We start from the raw sequence: 14579 nt of genomic DNA on the forward strand, positions 1-14579 counted from the left end.
GCGCACACACACACACGAGGGAGGGACACGCACACACACACACATGAGGGAGGGACACAAACACAGTGAGGGACACACACAGCGAGGGAGGGACACGCACACACACAGCGAGGAAGGGACACACACACACACACATACACGAGGGAGGGAAACGCACAAACACAGCGAGGGAGGGACACGCACACACACAGCGAGGGAGGGACACGCACACACACAGCGAGGGAGGGACACGCACACACACAGCGAGGGAGGGACACGCGCACACACAGCGAGGGAGTGACACACACACACACAGCAAGGGGGACACACACAGCGAGGGAGCGATACGCTCATATAGAGCGAGGGAGGGACACACTCGCAATCATTGAGGGGGGGACGCACACAGCGAGGGAGGGCCACGCACACACAGCGAGGGAGGGCCACGCACACACAGCGAGGGAGGGACATGCACACACAGCGAGGGAGGGACACGCACACACACAGCGAGGGAGGGACACGCACACACAACGAGGGAGGGACGCGCGCGCGCACACTCACTGCGAGGGTGGGACGCGCGCGCGCACACTCACTGCGAGGGAGGGACGCGCGCACACTCACTGCGAGGGAGGGACGCGCGCACACTCACTGCGAGGGAGGGACGCGCGCACACTCACTGCGAGGGAGGGACGCGCGCACACTCACTGCGAGGGAGGGACGCGCGCACACTCACTGCGAGGGAGGGACGCGCGCACACTCACTGCGAGGGAGGGACGCGCGCACACTCACTGCGAGGGAGGGATGCGCGCACACTCACTGCGAGGGAGGGACGCGCGCACACTCACTGCGAGGGAGGGACGCGCGCACACTCACTGCGAGGGAGGGACGCGCGCACACTCACTGCGAGGGAGGGACGCGCGCACACTCACTGCGAGGGAGGGACGCGCGCACACTCACTGCGAGGGAGGGACGCGCGCACACTCACTGCGAGGGAGGGACGCGCGCACACTCACTGCGAGGGAGGGACGCGCGCACACTCACTGCGAGGGAGGGACGCGCGCACACTCACTGCGAGGGAGGGACGCGCGCACACTCACTGCGAGGGAGGGACGCGCGCACACTCACTGCGAGGGAGGGACGCGCGCACACTCACTGCGAGGGAGGGACGCGCGCACACTCACTGCGAGGGAGGGACGCGCGCACACTCACTGCGAGGGAGGGACGCGCGCACACTCACTGCGAGGGAGGGACGCGCGCACACTCACTGCGAGGGAGGGACGCGCGCACACTCACTGCGAGGGAGGGACGCGCGCACACTCACTGCGAGGGAGGGACGCGCGCACACTCACTGCGAGGGAGGGACGCGCGCACACTCACTGCGAGGGAGGAACGCGCGCACACTCACTGCGAGGGAGGGACGCGCGCACACTCACTGCGAGGGAGGGACGCGCGCACACTCACTGCGAGGGAGGGACGCGCGCACACTCACTGCGAGGGAGGGACGTGCGCACACTCACTGCGAGGGAGGGACACACACACACACACACAGTGAGGGAGGGAAACACACACACACACACACACACACACACACAGTGAGGGAGAGACACACACACACACACAGCGAGGGAGGGAAACACACACACACACACAGCGAGGGAGGGACACACACACACACAGCGAGGCAGGGACACACACACACACAGCGAGGCAGGGACACGCACACACAACAAAAGAGGAATATGCACACACACCAAGGGAGGGACACACACACACACACACACACACACACACACACACACACACACAACACACACACACACAACACACAGTGAGGGAGGGACACACACACACAGCGAGGGAGGGACACACACACACAGCGAGGGAGGGACACACACACACAGCGAGGGAGGGACACACACACACACAGCGAGGGAGGGACACACACACACACAGCGAGGGAGGGACACACACACACACAGCGAGGGAGGGACACACACACACACAGCGAGGGAGGGACACACACACACACAGCGAGGGAGGGACACACACACACACAGCGAGGGAGGGACACGCACACACACAGCGAGGGAGGGACACGCACACACACAGCGAGGGAGGGACACGCACACACACAGCGTGGGAGGGACACGCACACACACAGCGTGGGAGGGACACGCACACACACAGCGTGGGAGGGACACGCACACGCACACACATAGCGAGGGAGGGACACACACACACACACACAGAGCGAGGGAGGGACACACACACACATACACACACACACACAGCGAGGGAGGGACACACACACACACACACACACACAGCAAGGGACGGACATGCACGGACACAGCGAGGGAGGGACACGCACGCACACACACACACTCAAGAGGGAGGGGCATGCACGCACACACACACACACACACGAGGGAGGGACACGCACACACACATGAGGGAGGGACACGCACGTGCACACACACACACACACACACGAGGGAGGGACACGCACACACACACACACACACATGAGGGAGGGACACGCACACAGTGAGGGACACACACAGCGAGGGAGGGACACGCACACACACAGCGAGGAAGGGACACGCACACACACAGCGAGGAAGGGACACGCACACACACATACACGAGGGAGGGACACACACACACACACACACACACACACACACACACACACATCCAAGAGGGATGGACACGAACACACACACACACACACACACTGAAAAGGGACACGCACGCACACAGCGATGGAGGGACACGCACACACACAGGGAGGGAGGGACACGCACGCACACACACACACACATACACGAGGGAGGGACACGCACGCACACACACACACATACACGAGGGAGGGACACGCACGCACACACAAACACATACACGAGGGAGGGACACGCACGAACACAGCAAGGAAGGGACACGCGCGCGCGCACACACTGCGAGGGAGGGACGAGGGAGATGCATACACACTGCAAGTGGGAGACACGCACAAACTGCAAGGGAGGGACACACACGCTCACTGCAAGGGAGAGACACGCACACACACACACACACACACACAACGAAGGAGGGACACGCACTCACACAGCGAGGGAGGGACACACACACACACAGCGAGGGAGGGACACACACACACACAGCGAGGGAGGGACACACACACACACAGCGAGGGAGGGACGCACACACACACACACACACAAACACACACACACACACACACACACAGCGAGGGAGGGACACACACACACACAGCGAGGGAGGGACACATACACACACAGCGAGGGAGGGACACACACACACACACACACACACAGCGAGGGAGGGACACACACACACAGCGAGGGAGGGACACACACACACACACACACACACACACACACACACACAGCGAGGGAGGGACATACACACACACACACACACACACACACAGCGAGGGAGGGACACACACACAGCGAGGGAGGGACACACACACAGCGAGGGAGGGACACACACACACACACACACAGTGAGGGGTCGCGCACCCTCACTGCGCGGGAGGGACGCGCACCCTCACTGCGCGGGAGGGACGCGCACCCTCACTGCGCGGGAGGGACGCGCACCCTCACTGCGCGGGAGGGACGCGCACCCTCACTGCGCGGGAGGGACGCGCACCCTCACTGCGCGGGAGGGACGCGCACCCTCACTGCGCGGGAGGGACGCGCACCCTCACTGCGCGGGAGGGACGCGCACCCTCACTGCGCGGGAGGGACGCGCACCCTCACTGCGCGGGGGGGACGCGCACCCTCACTGCGCGGGAGGGACGCGCACCCTCACTGCGCGGGGGGGACGCGCACCCTCACTGCGCGGGGGGGACGCGCACCCTCACTGCGCGGGGGGGACGCGCACCCTCACTGCGCGGGGGGGACGCGCACCCTCACTGCGAGGGGGGGACGCGCACCCTCACTGCGAGGGGGGGACGCGCACCCTCACTGCGAGGGGGGGACGCGCACCCTCACTGCGAGGGGGGGACGCGCACCCTCACTGCGAGGGGGGGACGCGCACCCTCACTGCGAGGGGGGGACGCGCACCCTCACTGCGAGGGGGGGACGCGCACCCTCACTGCGAGGGGGGGACGCGCACCCTCACTGCGAGGGGGGGACGCGCACACTCACTGCGAGGGGGGGACGCGCACACTCACTGCGAGGGGGGGACGCGCACACTCACTGCGAGGGGGGGACGCGCACACTCACTGCGAGGGGGGGACGCGCACACTCACTGCGAGGGGGGGACGCGCACACTCACTGCGAGGGGGGGACGCGCACACTCACTGCGAGGGGGGGACGCGCACACTCACTGCGAGGGGGGGACGCGCACACTCACTGCGAGGGGGGGACGCGCACACTCACTGCGAGGGGGGGACGCGCACACTCACTGCGAGGGGGGGACGCGCACACTCACTGCGAGGGGGGGACGCGCACACTCACTGCGAGGGGGGGACGCGCACACTCACTGCGAGGGGGGGACGCGCACACTCACTGCGAGGGGGGGACGCGCACACTCACTGCGAGGGGGGGACGCGCACACTCACTGCGAGGGGGGGACGCGCACACTCACTGCGAGGGGGGGACGCGCACACTCACTGCGAGGGGGGGACGCGCACACTCACTGCGAGGGGGGGACGCGCACACTCACTGCGAGGGGGGGACGCGCACACTCACTGCGAGGGGGGGACGCGCACACTCACTGCGAGGGGGGGACGCGCACACTCACTGCGAGGGGGGGACGCGCACACTCACTGCGAGGGGGGGACGCGCACACTCACTGCGAGGGGGGGACGCGCACACTCACTGCGAGGGGGGGACGCGCACACTCACTGCGAGGGGGGGACGCGCACACTCACTGCGAGGGGGGGACGCGCACACTCACTGCGAGGGGGGGACGCGCACACTCACTGCGAGGGGGGGACGCGCACACTCACTGCGAGGGGGGGACGCGCACACTCACTGCGAGGGGGGGACGCGCACACTCACTGCGAGGGGGGGACGCGCACACTCACTGCGAGGGGGGGGACGCGCACACTCACTGCGAGGGGGGGACGCGCACACTCACTGCGAGGGGGGGACGCGCACACTCACTGCGAGGGGGGGACGCGCACACTCACTGCGAGGGGGGGACGCGCACACTCACTGCGAGGGGGGGACGCGCACACTCACTGCGAGGGGGGACGCGCACACTCACTGCGAGGGGGGGACGCGCACACTCACTGCGAGGGGGGGACGCGCACACTCACTGCGAGGGGGGGACGCGCACACTCACTGCGAGGGGGGGACGCGCACACTCACTGCGAGGGGGGGACGCGCACACTCACTGCGAGGGGGGGACGCGCACACTCACTGCGAGGGGGGGACGCGCACACTCACTTCGAGGTGGGGACGCGCACACTCACTGCGAGGGGGGGACGCGCACACTCACTGCGAGGGGGGGACGCGCACACTCACTGCGAGGGGGGGACGCGCACACTCACTGCGAGGGGGGGACGCGCACACTCACTGCGAGGGGGGGACGCGCACACTCACTGCGAGGGGGGGACGCGCACACTCACTGCGAGGGGGGGACGCGCACACTCACTGCGAGGGGGGGACGCGCACACTCACTGCGAGGGGGGGACGCGCACACTCACTGCGAGGGGGGGACGCGCACACTCACTGCGAGGGGGGGACGCGCACACTCACTGCGAGGGGGGGACGCGCACACTCACTGCGAGGGGGGGACGCGCACACTCACTGCGAGGGGGGGACGCGCACACTCACTGCGAGGGGGGACGCGCACACTCACTGCGAGGGGGGGACGCGCACACTCACTGCGAGGGGGGGACGCGCACACTCACTGCGAGGGGGGGACGCGCACACTCACTGCGAGGGGGGGACGCGCACACTCACTGCGAGGGGGGGACGCGCACACTCACCGCGAGGGGGGACGCGCACACTCACCGCGCGCGAGGGACGCGCACACTCACCGCGCGCGAGGGACGCGCACACTCACCGCGCGGGAGGGACGCGCACACTCACCGCGCGGGAGGGACGCGCACACTCACCGCGCGGGAGGGACGCGCACACTCACCGCGCGGGAGGGACGCGCACACTCACCGCGCGGGAGGGACGCGCACACTCACCGCGCGGGAGGGACGCGCACACTCACCGCGCGGGAGGGACGCGCACACTCACCGCGCGGGAGGGACGCGCACACTCACCGCGCGGGAGGGACGCGCACACTCACCGCGCGGGAGGGACGCGCACACTCACCGCGCGGGAGGGACGCGCACACTCACCGCGCGGGAGGGACGCGCACACTCACCGCGCGGGAGGGACGCGCACACTCACCGCGCGGGAGGGACGCGCACACTCACCGCGCGGGAGGGACGCGCACACTCACCGCGCGGGAGGGACGCGCACACTCACCGCGCGGGAGGGACGCGCACACTCACCGCGCGGGAGGGACGCGCACACTCACCGCGCGGGAGGGACGCGCACACTCACCGCGCGGGAGGGACGCGCACACTCACCGCGCGGGAGGGACGCGCACACTCACCGCGCGGGAGGGACGCGCACACTCACCGCGCGGGAGGGACGCGCACACTCACCGCGCGGGAGGGACGCGCACACTCACCGCGCGGGAGGGACGCGCACACTCACCGCGCGGGAGGGACGCGCACACTCACCGCGCGGGAGGGACGCGCACACTCACCGCGCGGGAGGGACGCGCACACTCACCGCGCGGGAGGGACGCGCACACTCACCGCGCGGGAGGGACGCGCACACTCACCGCGCGGGAGGGACTCGCACACTCACCGCGCGGGAGGGACGCGCACACTCACCGCGCGGGAGGGACGCGCACGGGAGTGGCTGTTGGTTTGTGTGCTGTTATCAGTCCTAGTGGTCGCAGTAGTCTGGCTGTCCGTTCCGAAATGTTCTTGATGTATGGTAATGTGGCTAGTCCTTTGGGTCGTGGCATGTCCTCGTTCCATTGTCTTTCCCTTAGGCATCTGTGGATGAAATTGTGTGGAGTTTGACCCCACCCCGCAGCTCACCAATAGGATAAACAACACACTGAGAAACCTACAAAAACAAAACGGACAGATAACCAGATTTGACCTACACAGAATGAGACCTGAAAGCAACAACACCCTCAGATTCTATGGACTACATAAAGTGCACAAACCAGCCATCCCACTCAGACCCATAGTATCACTCCCAGGGACACCATCACACAAACTGGTTAAAGAACTACAGCAGAAACTGAAACACCTGATCAGCGGATCCAGACAATCTGTACAATCAACACAGGAATTCTTGGACATCATCAGAAATATACACATAGACAAGGAAGAAACCATGGTCTCATTCGATGTAACGGCACTGTTCACCTCTATCGACAAAACCCTAGCCAGGGAAACAATAGCCAACCTGCTGGACATACAGAACAGACAACAGGACGTTGAACCTATCAACAAAGACGGCATACTTAAACTACTGGACTTGTGCCTCACAACACACTTCACATTCAACAACCAAATATACGAACAAATCAACGGCACACCCATGGGCTCACCGATCTCTGGACTCATAGCAGAAGCGGCAATGCAAAGATTAGAACAAACAGTCTTACCGCAAATTCAACCCAAACTCTGGGTCAGATATGTAGATGACACCTTTGTAATCATTAAAAACACAGAAATATAGAACACACACCGGATCATCAACGCCACACTCACAGGAATCCAATTCACTAGAGAGGAAGAAAAGGACAACCAACTCCCATTCCTAGACGTGACTGTACAGAGAACACCGAACGGAGAATTCACCACAAAGGTATACACGAAAGCCACAAACACACAGACCGAGTCCTGAACTATGAAAGCAATCACCCCAACAAACACAAAGGTAGTTGCATCAAGACATTGTTCAAAAGGGCCACAACACACTGCAGTACATCAGAACTGCAAAAAGAGGAAGAAGAACACCTATACAATGTATTCACCAAAAACGGATACCCCCACAATTTCATTAGGGATTGTCTGTATGGATTTGCTACACGACTGTCCTCTGATATTGATGAGGGCAGTGCAGATGATGTGGTTTATATGGAGTTCATTAAGGTCTTTGACAAGGTCCCACACGGAAGGCTGGTCCAAAAGGGAAGATCCCATGGGATCCAAGGTAAGTTGGTAAATTGGGTCCACAATTGGTGGAGGGTTGGTTTTGTGATTGAAAGCCTTTGCCCAGCGGGTGTACCACAGGGATCTGTGCAGGAACCATTGCTGTTCATTATGGACATTAATCACTCGGATGTGAAAGCAGAAGGTAACATTAGTAGGTTTGCAGATGACATGACAGGTGAGGGTGTTGTCCACAGTGAGGGGGATGGACTCAGGCTGCAGTCTGATATCGATCAGATGATAAACTGAGCAGAGTCATGGCAGATGGAGTTTACTTCTGATCACTGTGAGGTAATGCACAGTGGGAAGTCTCATAAGCGAAGGGTATACATCATGAATGGTAGGTCCTCCTGGAGAACTGAGGAATACAGGGACCTTGGTGGGCAAGTCCCTGGATGTCTGAAGGTGTCAGCACAGGTAGACAGGGTGGGGAATACACCTGAACTGGGAACAGGAGGGGGACCCACATCCTGGTGGGGAACGTTGCTGGAGCTGCTCGAGAGGATTTAAACTCGTCTGGCAGGGCTGGGTGACCCCAAAGAGTCGTAAGGTCAGAAAGAAAGTTGAGGCTGGCACAAATGTTGAAGAGAGGAATATAAGGAGACAAGGGAGGGCAAGGACATAGCAGACAATGAGGGAAAACTGGGGGATTAAACTGCAGTTATTTCAATACAAAGGGCCAGACAGATAAGGCAGATGAACCCAGAACATGGATGGGAACATGGGATTGGGATCCCATAGATATTACAGAAACACAGCTGAGGGAGCAACAGGAGCAGCAGCTCAATGTTCCGGAGACAGATACTTCAGGAAGGATAGAACAGGAGGGAAAACAGGAGGAGAGCGGGTGGGTTTGATTGGGGGAAACATCCCAGCAGTACCTAGAGGGAGGATTCATGTAGGATCGCCCAGTTAAACGATATTAGTGGAACCGAGAAATAAAAATTGGTCATTAGTTTTCTACGGTCAGACTACAGCGATAGGCAACGGGAGATGGAGGAGCAAATATGTCAGGAGATTTCAGATATCTCTTAGAATAATAGGGTTGTAATGATAGGGGATCTTAACCGTTCCAAACCTGGACTGGGATTGCTACTAAGTTAAGCATTTGGATGGAAGGAATTTGTTTAGTGTGTTCCGAAAACTCCCAGTCATTATGTAAATGGCCCAACTGGAGAATGGGGATAAACCTGACCTCCCCTTGGGAAACAAGGTCGGGAACAGGACTGAGGTGTTAGTGGGGGAGCACTTTGGAAAGTTACCACAATTGTATTAGTTTGAAAATAGCGATGGAAAAGGACAGGCCTGGTCCACAAGTTAAAGTTATTCAATGGAGCAAGATAGTATTAGACAGGAATTTTTAAAGTAGATCTGGGAAGGCTATTTGCAGATAAAGGGAAGTCTGGCAAGTAGGAATATTTTAAAACCGAGATAAAAGGAGCGTTCAGCGCCAGCATGTTCCTGTTAGTGTGCAGCTCAATGCTGACTGAATTAGGAAACACTGGCTGAGTTTCGAGGCTGTGGTCAAGGAAAAAAAGGGGTCACATGTCAGATATAACTGGCTGACTCAAGGGAATCCCTTCAGGAGCATCGGGGCTGTAGGAATACACTTAGGATGGAAATCAGGAATGTAAAAAGGGGACACGAGATCGCTTTGGCAGAGAAAGTTAAGGAGAATCCAAAGAGACTCTACAAGTGTATTAAGAGCAAAAGAAGAGCTCGGGACAAACCCGGTCTCCTTAATGATCAATGAAGGCAACGATGTGTGAAACGACAAGATCCAAAACAAATATTTCACTTTGGAACTTACTGTGGATAAAGACTGGGGGGCTCGGGGAACTAAACAGTGTTTGGCCTGACCACTATTGGAATACTGTGTGTAATTCTGGTCTCAATGCCACAGGAAGGATATCGTGGAACATGAAAGGGTTCAGAAGAAATGACCAAAGATGTTGCCAGGGTTGGAGGGTTTGTGCTTCAGGGAAAAGCCTGAATAGGCTGGGGCTGTTTTCAGTTGAACATGGGAGGCTGAGGAGTGAACCGATAAAAGGTGTTTAAAATCATGGTGGGCATCGACAGGGTCAATAGACAAGGTCATTTCCCCAGGCGAGGGAAACTTTTCAAAGGGGTCTAAAGGACAACTGGCTCCCGCAGAGTGGATGGAATAAGCTGCCAGAGCAAATAGTGGAGGCTGATAGAAATACATTTAAAAGGCATGTGGATGGGTGTATGAATAGCAAAGGTTTATGGGGATATTGGCAAAATTGTGGCAAATGTGACTAGAAATGTCATGCAGGAGTTGGTCCGAAGGGCCTGTTTCGTGCTGTACATCTCTATGACTCAATGTCTTGAAATGAGTCCACATTATAGAAAAGGAGGTGCTCAAGGTTTTAAAACACAAAGGTAGATAAATCCCCAGGACCTGATCAAATGGATCTCAGGACATTGTGGGAAGCTGGTGAAGAAATTGTAGGCCCCCTAGCAGATATATTTGTACCATAGAGAGCTATGTGTGATAGGCTGATAGACTGGAGGGTGGCATTGTGGAGCGTGAAGAAGGTTTTCTGAGATTACAAAGGGATCCTGATGAAATGTGTGAATGGCTGAAAAACTGGAGATGGAGTTCAATCTGAATAAATGCGAGGAAATGCATTTGGTACAACAAACACATGCAGGACTTATACAATTAATGGCAAAACCTTCGGTAGTGTTGTAGAACAGAGAGAACTCAGGGTTCAGCTACATAATTCTTTGAAGTTTGCAACATGGAGAGACAGGATAGTTTAAAAAAAGGTGCTGGCCTCACTTGCTTTCATTGCTCAGTCCTTTGGATATCGGAGTTGGGAAGTCGCATTGAGATTATACAGGCCATTGGTGAGTCCTCTTCTGGAATACTGTGTCCAGTTCTGGTCGCCCAGTTATAGGAAGGATATTATTAAGTTGGAAAGGGTTGAGAGGAGGTTTACTGGGATGTGGCTGGGTACAAAAGGCTTCAGTATAAAGAAAGGCTGAATAGGTTGGTATTTTTCACTGAAACCTGAATGTTGACAGATGACCACATAGAAGTTTATAAAATCATGAGGGGATCGATAGAGTTAATGGGAGTTATATTTCCCCTTGGACAGGGGAGTTTCAAGACAAGGCACTACATTTTTAAGTTTAGAGGAGAGACATTTTAAAAAAAAGACATGAGGCACATTGTTACACAGAGGGTGGGTTGTGTGTGAAATGAACTTCCTAAGGAAGGGGTGAACATGGGGACAATTACAATGTTCAAAAGACATTTGGATTAGTACAGGAATAGGAAAGGTTTGAAGGGATATGACCCAGGAACAGGCAGGTGGGATGAGATCCGTTTTAGAGTATGGTTAGCGTTAACTGAACAGTGCGGTATGACTCCGACTATGAATATAATCTTTTGTCATTAATTAAGAAAGGCTACAAGAGAAAGCCAGGGAACTACAGACTGATGAGCGAGACATCAGGGTGGGTCAGTTGTTCGAGGTCATTCTGAGAGGTAGGCCTTGGAAAGACAAGGCCTAATTACAGACAGCCAGCATGGCTTTGTGCGTGGGATAACATGTCCCACAAACTTGACTGGAGTTTGCTCAAGATGTGACCAAAAAGATAGATGAAGGCAGAGCAACAGACGTTGTTTCTGGCTTCTGCAAACCCTTGTTCAGGGTGTAACATGATACATTGGTTAGTAAGGTTAGATCACAAGGGATCAGGGAGAGCTAGCCAACTGGATACAAAATGGGATGACAGTGGGAGACAGAGGGTGGGGGGAGAGGGTTGTTGTTCAGACTGGGGCCTCTGACCAGCGGTGTGCTGTAAGGACTGGTGCTGGGACCACTGTTGTGCACCACTTACATAAACAACTAGAGTGAAAATATAGGTGTCCCTGTTAGTATGTTTATGGATACCAAGATTAGTGGAAGAGTGGGCAGAGAATATAGTTATCGAAGGGGATGTTAATCAACTGGGCCAAGGAATGAAAGATGGAATTTAATTCAGGTATTGGATTTAGTTCAGACAAACCAGGGAGGACTAACACGGGTAATGGTTGGGCCCTGGGCAGTATTTTAGAAAAAAAGAGACACCAGGGGGTGCAGTTACATTGTTCCTTGGACTGGCATCACAGGGCGACAGGGTGTTGAAAGCGGCAATTGGCACACTTGTCTTCATTGGTCAGAGCATTGAGAACATGAGTTGGAGATATTGGTAACACTGTCGTCAATATTTCTCCTGGGCAGAGGAGGCCACGGGGTGACCTTATAAAGGTTTATGAAACTATGTATAGTCTAAGTAAGGTAAATTGCCAAGGGTAGGTGAGTCCAAAGCTAGAGGCATAAACGTGAGGTAAGAGAACAAGGATTTAAAGAGGGAGCTGAGGGGCAACATTATCCACAGAGGATGGTGCATGGATGGAATGGACTGCCAGAGGAAATGGTGAAAATAAGTACAATTACAACACGGAAAAGACACTCGGGCAGGTACATGGAGAGGAGAAGGTTTGAAGGGATATGGGCCAAACACAGGCAATTCTGACTCATTCCATTTAGGAAATCTCAGCCGAAAAGTCATGCAGCACAGAAACAGACCCGATGTCTCCAGTTCATGGAGGAGGAGACTATCGAGACAAGGCATGTTGTAGAGACTGAAGCAAGTTACAGCGATACGAATGGTCATCTGGATTAGAGGTTTCAAATATGTGAAATAATTGGTGAGAGGGGAGGACATGACAGAACATGAACTGCTATAGAAGTTAGAATGATTAAAGGCACTGGTCATCAATACAAGCCATAGATACAGTGTTGGAGAGGGAATAGGGAACAGAAAGATCCCAGGCAGCATTACCACTCTCTCGTGGGAGGCCTGCTTTCCCCTCAGTTGTTCTGATGCTCCCTAAGAAAGCACAGGCCTGGACTGATAACTGGGAACTCTCGATGCTGTCTCATTACAACAAAACTTGCAGCAGGCGTGGTGATTGAGCCTGGGGTGTGTCTGTACTGTGCTCCCCCTGCAGCACTTTCTCTATGTCATGTCTTGTTAGCTGATGTTTGGATCCCTCTGCTCTGTGCACTGGAATGATCTTACCTGGCAGCAGGATTTATTGAAGACTCCCGACCTCCCTGACTTTGTCTTTCTGGCTGACCAACCATCGTCCCAACCAGTCGTTGGCCAGTCTATTGAGTCAAGAACACCATGGGTACCTGTAGAAGACACAGAAATAGGCAAAATGGGAAATTAGACGAATGCTTTGAAGGTTACACATACAGAATGGCACTGAGCCCACAGAGATCTGGAAAATCCTGACCTGTGTTGCCTCATCTCTCTGGAGTGGAGAATTCTGTTGGCTTATGATCTGGAGTAGCTTCAAAAGTGAGAGACGCTGACAGAGGCTGCAATTAGACACACACAGTGAGGGATACCACATGGAGAGGTACTGAGTCACATCACCAGAGTGCCGGCTCAAACAATTGTGCAGGAAGAAAGAGTTTTGATTCATGTTGCACTGGGATATACAAACTGTGAGCAGGTGAAGTGAAGGCCTAGTGGCATTATTGTGTGAGAATTTATCCAGAAACTCAGCAAGTGTTCTCTGGACACAGGTTCAAATCCCACCATTGCAAATGGTTGAATGTGAAGTAAATGCTTCAAAAATGATGTAATTAAAAACCTGTAAGTGAGTATTAAACAATTGCTGATGTAAAGAAAAATCCATCGGGTGCATTCCTGTCTTTAGTGAAGTAATCTAAGATGGGACTGGGATATCACAGGTATTACAGAAACACAGCTGAGGGAGGGACAGGACAGGCAGCTCAATGTTCCAGGGGACAGATGCTGCAGGAAGGACAGAAGGGGAGCTGAGAGAGGAGGAGAGCTGCTGGTTCTGATGGGGTGAAACATCCCAGCAGGACTGAGAGAGGATATTCCTGCAGGATCGCCCAGTGAAGCTGTGTTCGTGGAATTAATCAATAACAATGGGTCTTCCCTTTCCTCTGATTGGTCTACAGACCCCGAGAGCCCCGCCCTCCTGCTCCTTGACCTTCTCAAGATGGCGGCCATTAGCGCTCACTCTTCCCTCAAACAAATGGCGGCCGTGACTCTGGGCCCCTTCCCTGATCAGAGACCGCCACCTCCTTACCCGGGCCTGGAGGGTCTTTTTCGAGTTATTTTTAACCTGATTCCAGGACTTGTGAAATCTCTCCGCTCCTTTCTCCCAGCTTGGCTCCCACACACTGGCTCTGAGCGCCGCTCTCTGAAGCTGATCGCAGCCGCTGCCGGAGAAAGCAGCTCCATGTCTATCTTTCTCAGAGACCTGATCAATGTGACAGTGCGCATGCTCTGTATGGAAACCAAACTGCGCGTGCGTCTGAGATTG

The sequence above is a fragment of the Chiloscyllium punctatum genome, unplaced genomic scaffold (genome assembly GCF_047496795.1).
Source record: "Chiloscyllium punctatum isolate Juve2018m unplaced genomic scaffold, sChiPun1.3 scaffold_239, whole genome shotgun sequence".
NCBI classification, from domain to species: domain Eukaryota; kingdom Metazoa; phylum Chordata; class Chondrichthyes; order Orectolobiformes; family Hemiscylliidae; genus Chiloscyllium; species Chiloscyllium punctatum.